Source organism: Arachis ipaensis, chromosome B8 (assembly GCF_059453495.1).
Source record: "Arachis ipaensis isolate K30076 ecotype BB chromosome B8, ASM5945349v1, whole genome shotgun sequence".
Classification (NCBI taxonomy): Eukaryota; Viridiplantae; Streptophyta; class Magnoliopsida; order Fabales; family Fabaceae; genus Arachis; species Arachis ipaensis.
This window is the reverse complement of record NC_142443.1, coordinates 79,483,537-79,490,471: the sequence shown is the minus strand read 5'-3', so window position 1 is coordinate 79,490,471 and position 6,935 is coordinate 79,483,537. Positions and strand designations below refer to the sequence as shown.

Sequence of the window (6,935 nt, the reverse complement as noted above, 5' to 3'; positions counted from 1 at the left end):
TGGAAGGTGGAAAGTTGATAAGCGGATAATTTATATGCTTTTTGGCATTGTTTTTGCATAGTTTTTAGTATGATTTAGTTAGTTTTTAGTATATTTTTATTAGTTTTTGAATAAAAATAACATTTCTGGACTTTACTATGAGTTTGTGTATTTTTCTGTGATTTCAGGTATTTTCTGGCTGAAATTGAGGGACTTGAGCAAAAATCATATTTAGAGGTTGAAGAAGGACTGCAGATGCTGTTGGATTTTGACCTCCCTGCACTCAAAGTGGATTTTTTGGAGCAACAGAACTCCAAATGGCGCACTCTCAATTGCGTTGAACGCCAGTTCCATGCTGCATTCTAGAGTCAAACGCCAGAAACAGGTTGCAAAGTGGAGTTAAACGCCAGAAACAGGTTACAAACTGGCGTTCAACTCCAAGAAAGACCTATACACGTGTAAAGCTCAATGCTCAGCCCAGGCACACACCAAGTGGGCCCTAGAAGTGGATTTCTGCATCATTTAATCAAATCTGCGAACCCTAGTAACTAGTTTAGTATAAATAGGACTTTTTACTATCTTTGGATCATTTTTTATTAGTTTTATGCGATCTTAGACTTTTGTGAGGGCTGGCCATTCGGCCATGCCTGGACCATTATCGCTTATGTATTTTCAATGGTAGAGTTTCTACACTCCATATATTAAGGTGTGGAGCTCTGCTGTTCCTCATGAACAAAGTACTACTATTTTTCTATTCAATTCAAGCTTATTCCTTCTCTAAGATATCCATTTGCACCCAAGAACATGATGAATGTGATGATTATGTGACGCTCATCATCATTCTCACCTATGAACGTGTGTCTAACAAACACTTCCGTTCTACATGTAAACAAGCTAGAATGAGTATCTCTTGGATATCTAATACAGAGGACCGAGTCCGAGATATTAGAATCTTCGTGGTATAAGTTAGAACCCATGGATGGCCATTCTTGAGATCCGGAAAGTCTAAACCTTGTCTGTGGTATTCCGAGTAGGATCTGGGAAGGGATGGCTGTGACGAGCTTCAAACTCGTGAGTGCTGGGCGTAGTGATAGACGCAAAAGGATAGTAAATCCTATTCCAGTATGATCGAGAACCGCCAGATGATTAGCCATGCAGTGACAGTGCATTAGACCATTTTCACAGAGAGGATGGGATGTAGCCATTGACAACAGTGATGCCCTACATAAAGCTTGCCATGGAAAGGAGTAGGAATGGTTGGATGAAGACAGCAGGAAAGCAGAGGTTTAGAGGAACGAAAGCATCTCTATACGCTTATCTAAAATTCTCACCAATGAATTACATAAGTATCTCTATCCTAGTTTATGTTTTATTTATCTTTTAATTATTAAAACTCTAAATCCATTTGAATCCGCCAGACTGAGATTTACAAGGTGACCATAGCTTGCTTCAAGCCGACAATCTCCATGGGATCGACTCTTACTCACGTAAGGTTTGTTACTTGGACGACCCAGTGCACTTGCTGGTTAGTTGTGCGAAGTTGTGACAAAGAATTAAGATTATGAATGTGCGTATAAAGTTTTCAGCGCCGTTACCAAGGAATGGAACCGTCACGATTTCTGCGCACCAAGTTTTTGGCGCCGTTGCCGGGGATTGTTCGAGTTTGGACAACTGACGGTTCATCTTGTTGCTCAGATTAGGTAATTTTATTTTAATTTTAAGCTTTTTATTTCTTATTTTCGAAAAATTCAAAAAAAAATTTTTTTTTCTTCTTTTTTGTTTTTCCCAATTAATTTTCGAAAATTACAAAAAAATTTATAAAATCATAAAATCAAAAATAATTTTTGTGTTTCTTGTTTGAGTCTAGAGTCAACTTTTAAGTTTGGTGTCAATTGTATCTTTTTAACTTCCTAAAAATTATTTTCGAAAATTTCATGCATTGCATTCTTCATGATCTTCAAGTTGTTCTTGGCCAGTCTTCTTGTTTGATCTTCATATTTTCTTATTTTGTGTCTTTTCTTGTTTTTCATATGCATTTTCAATTTGTTAATGTCTAAAGAATAAAAATTTTTAAGTTTGGTGTCTTGCATGTTTTCTTTTCTTGAAAATTTTTCAAAAAATAAGTTCTTGGTGTTCATCTTGACATTCAAAGTGTTCTTGGTGTTCATCTTGACATTCATAGTGTTCTTGCATGCATCACATGTTTTGATCCAAAATTTTCATGCATTGAGTCTTTTTATTGTTTTTCTCTTTCATCATTAAAAATTTAAAAATAAAAAAAATATCTTTCCCTTATTACACTCATAAATTTCGAAAATTTGGATTGACTTTTTCAAAACCTTTTAAAATCCAATTATTTCTTATAAGTCAAATCAAATTTTCAATTTAAAAATTCTATCTTTTTCAAATCTTTTTCAAAAATCAAATCTTTTTCATTTTTCTTTTATGATTTTCGAAAATTTCAAAAATTATTTTCAAAATCTTTTTCTTATTTTTGTTTCATATTTTCGAAAATCTCACTAACAATTAATGTGATTGATTCAAAAATTTTAAGTTGTTACTTGCCTAGTAAGAAAGGTTTAATCTTTAAACTCTAGAATCATATATTTTTAGTTTCTTGTTAGTCAAGTAATCAACTTTGATTTCAAAAATCAAATCTTTTTAAATTTCTTTTTCAAATCTTTTTCAAAATAAGTTTCAATCACATCTTTTTCAAAATCAATTTCAAAATCTTTTCTAACTTCTTATCTTTTTAAAATTGATTTTCAAATCTTTTTCCATGAATCTTATCTTTTTATTTCAATCATATCTTTTTCAATTTCAATCATATCTTTTTCAAAAACAAATTTCAAATCTCTTTTAATCAATCATATCTTTTTGTTTCAATCATATCTTTTTCAAAACTACCTAACTAACTCTCTCTCTCCAATTTTCGAAAATCCCTTCCCTCTTTTTCAAAATTCCTTTTTAATTAACTAATTGTTTTTAATTTTAATTTTAATTTAATTTCAATTTTAATTTTCGAATTTTAAATCTAAATTTTAAATATTTTTATTTTATTTTGTTAAATTTTCGAATTCTTCTCTCATCTCTAATCTCCTTCTATTTATTTATTCATCTACTAACACTTCTCTTCCACCCAAAATTCGAACCCCATCTCCCTCTCTGAGTTCGAGTTTTTCCTCTTCTCTTTCTTATATTCTTCTCTTCTTCTACTCACATAAAGGAACCTCTCTACTGTGACAAAGAGGATCCCTATTATTTTCTGTTCTCTTCTTTTTTATATGAGCAGAAACAAGGACAAGAACATTCTTGTTAAAGCTGATCCTGAACCTGAAAGGACTCTGAAGAGGAAGCTAAGGGAAGCTAAAGCACAACTCTCTGGAGAAAATCTGACAGAAATTTTCGAAAAAGAAGAAGATATGGCCGAAAATAATAACAATGCAAAGAGGATGCTTGGTGACTTCACTGCACCTAATTCCAATTTACATGGAAGAAGCATCTCAATCCCTGTCATTGGAGCAAACAATTTTGAGCTTAAACCTCAATTAGTGTCTCTGATGCAACAGAACTGCAAGTTTCATGGACTTCCATCTGAAGATCCTTTTTAGTTCTTAACTGAGTTCTTACAGATCTGTGATACTGTTAAGACCAATGGGGTTGATCCCGAGGTCTACAGGCTTATGCTTTTCCCGTTTGCTGTAAGAGACAGAGCTAGAGTATGGTTGGACTCTCAACCTAAAGATTGCCTGAACTCTTGGGATAAGCTGGTCACAGCTTTCTTAGCCAATTTCTTTCCTCCTCAAAAGCTTAGTAAGCTTAGAGTGGATGTTCAAACCTTCAGACAGAAAGAAGGTGAATCCCTCTATGAAGCTTGGGAGAGATATAAGCAACTGACCAAAAAGTGTCCTTCTGACATGCTTTCAGAATGGACCATTCTAGATATATTCTATGATGGTCTATCTGAACTATCAAAGATGTCATTGAACCATTCTGCAGGTGGATCCATTCACCTAAAGAAAACTCCTGCAGAAGCTCAAGAACTTATTGACATGGTTGCTAATAACCAGTTCATGTACACTTCTGAGAGGAATCCTGTAAGTAATGGGACACCTCAGAAGAAGGGAGTTCTTGAAATTGATACTCTGAATGCCATATTGGCTCAGAACAAAATATTGACTTAGCAAGTCAATATGATTTCTCAGAGTCTGAATGGAATGCAAGCTGCATCCAACAGTACTCAAGAGACATCTTCTGAGGAAGAAGCTTATGATCCTGAGAACCCTGCAATAGCAGAGGTGAATTACATGGGTGAACCCTATAGAAACACCTATAATCCCTCATGGGGAAATCATCCAAATCTCTCCTGGAAGGATCAAAAGCCTCAACAAGGCTTTAATAATGGTGGAAGAAACAAGTTTAGCAATAGCAAGCCTTTTCCATCATCCACTCAGCAAAAGACAGAGAGTTCTGAGCAGAATCCATCTAGCTTGGCAAATATAGTCTCTGATCTATCTAAGGCCACTCTAAGTTTCATGAATGAAACAAGATCCTCCATTAGAAATTTGGAAGCACAAGTGGGCCAGTTGAGTAAAAGAATCACTGAAACCCCTCCTAGTACTCTCCCAAGAAATACAGAAGAAAATCCAAAAGGAGAGTGCAAGGCCATTGAACTGATCATCATGGCCGAACCTACAAGGGCGGGAGAGGACGTGAACCCTAGTGAGGAAGACCTCCTGGGACGTCTAGAGATCAATAAGGAGTTTCCCTCTGAGGAACCAAAAGACTCTGAGGCTCATCTGGAGACCATAGAGATTCCATTAAACCTCCTTATGCCATTCATGAGCTCTGATGAATATTCTTATTCTAAAGAGAATAAAGATGTTACTGAAGAGCAAGTTGCCAAGTACCTTGGTGCAATCATGAAGCTGAATGCCAAATTATTTGGTAATGAGACTTGGGAAGATGAACCTCTCTTGCTCACCAATGAACTAAGTGATCTGGATCAACTGAGATTGCCTCAGAAGAAACAGGATCCTGGAAAGTTCTTAATACCTTGTACCATAGGCACCATGACCTTTGAGAAGGCTCTATGTGACCTTGGGTAAGGGATAAACCTCATGCCCCTCTCTGTAATGGAGAAACTGGGAATCTTTGAGGTGCAAGCTGCCAGAATCTCATTAGAGATGGCAGACAACTCAAGAAAACAGGCTTATGGACTAGTAGAGGACGTGTTAGTAAAGGTTGAAGGCCTTTACATCCTGCTGATTTCATAATCCTAGACACTGGGAAGGATGAGGATGAATCCATCATCCTTGGAAGACCCTTCCTAGCCACGGCAAGAGCTGTGATTGATGTGGATAGAGGAGAGTTGGTCCTTCAACTGAATGAGGACTACCTTGTGTTTAAAACTCAAGGATCTCCTTCTGTAACCATAGAGAGGAAGCATGAAAAGCTTCTCTCACTGCAGAGTCAACCAAAGCCCCCACAGTCAAACTCTAAGTTTGGTGTTGGGAGGCCACAACTAAACTCTAAGTTTGGTGTTAAACCCCCATAACCAAACTCTAAGTTTGGTGTGGGGAGGTCCCAACCTTGCTCTAATTATCTGTGAGGCTCCATGAGAGCTCACTGTCAAGCTATTGACATTAAAAAAGCGCTTGTTGGGAGGCAACCCAATGTTATTTAATTATTATTATTTTATTTTCTGTTTGTTATTTCATGTTTTATTAGGTTGATGATCATGTGGAGTCATAAAAACTACTAAAAAATCGAAAACAGAATGAAAAATAGCATTGAAAACAGCACACCCTGGTGGAAGGGCTTACTAACGTTTAAACGCCAGTAAGGAGCATCTGGCTGGCGTTTAACGCCAGAACGGAGCATGGAACTGAAGTTAAATGCCAGAAACAAGCAGCAGTCTGGTGTTTAAATGCCAGGATTGCACCCAGAGGAAAGCTGGCGTTAAACGCCAGAAACAAGCATCAGACTGGCGTTTAACGCCAGAAACATGCACTACACTGGCGTTCAACGCCAGAAACATGCTATAGACTGGTGTTGAACGCCCAAAACAAGCAAGGAAGTGGCGTTTAACGCCAGAAACATGCTGCAGTCTGGCGTTAAACGCCAGGATTACATATATAGGGCGTTTTACACGTCTAAAAGGTGAAGGGATGAGAAATCCTCAAACACCTCAGGATCTGTGGACCCCACAAGATTCCCTCAGGATCTATGTACCCCACAGGATCCCCACCTATTTCTTCTCTCCTCTTCACACCTTTCCATAACTCTCTTTCCCAAATATCCCTCACCAATCAACTCAATCACTCTTCCCCATCACCTCTTCACCAATTACATCCATTCTCTCTTCCCTAAAACACCCCACCTACCTTTAAATTCAAAATAATTTCCCTCCCAAACCCAACCCTAAATGGCCGAACACTAAACCCCTCCCCACTCCTATATAAACCCCTCATTTCCTCTTTATTTTCACACAACAAAACCCTCTCTTCTTCCCCTTGGCCGAAACCATCTCTCTCTCCCTCTCTTCCATTTTTCTTCTTTTTCTACTTCTTTCTTTCTTCTTTTGCTCGGGGACGAACAACCATTTTAAGTTTGGTGTGGTAAAAGCATAACTTTTTGTTTTTCCATAACCATTCATGGCACCTAAGGCCAGAGAAACCTCTAGAAAGAGGAAAGGGAAGGCAATTGCTTCCACCTCTGAGTCATGGGAGATGGAGAGATTCATCTCTAAGGTCCATCAAGACCACTTCTATGAAGTTGTGGCCAAGAAGAAAGTGATCCCTGAGGTTCCTTTCAAGCTCAAAAGGAATGAGTATCCGGAGATCCGACTTGAGATTCAAAGAAGAGGTTGGAAAGTTCTCACCAACCCCATTCAAATCCAAATCCAAAGCATTGGCTTACCATGGTTCGGGGGAAATACTTAGATTTCAGTTCGA

At 37.5% G+C, this 6,935-nt stretch overlaps 1 non-coding gene across 1 annotated transcript; it reads right to left on the bottom strand.

Moving 5' to 3' along the window:
• Window positions 1-3,794: 3,794 nt before the first annotated feature.
• On the bottom strand, window positions 3,795-3,902 carry LOC148548568 (small nucleolar RNA R71). The gene has a single exon (XR_015897701.1). It is a non-coding gene; the product is annotated as a small nucleolar RNA R71 (small nucleolar RNA).
• Window positions 3,903-6,935: the final 3,033 nt, after the last annotated feature.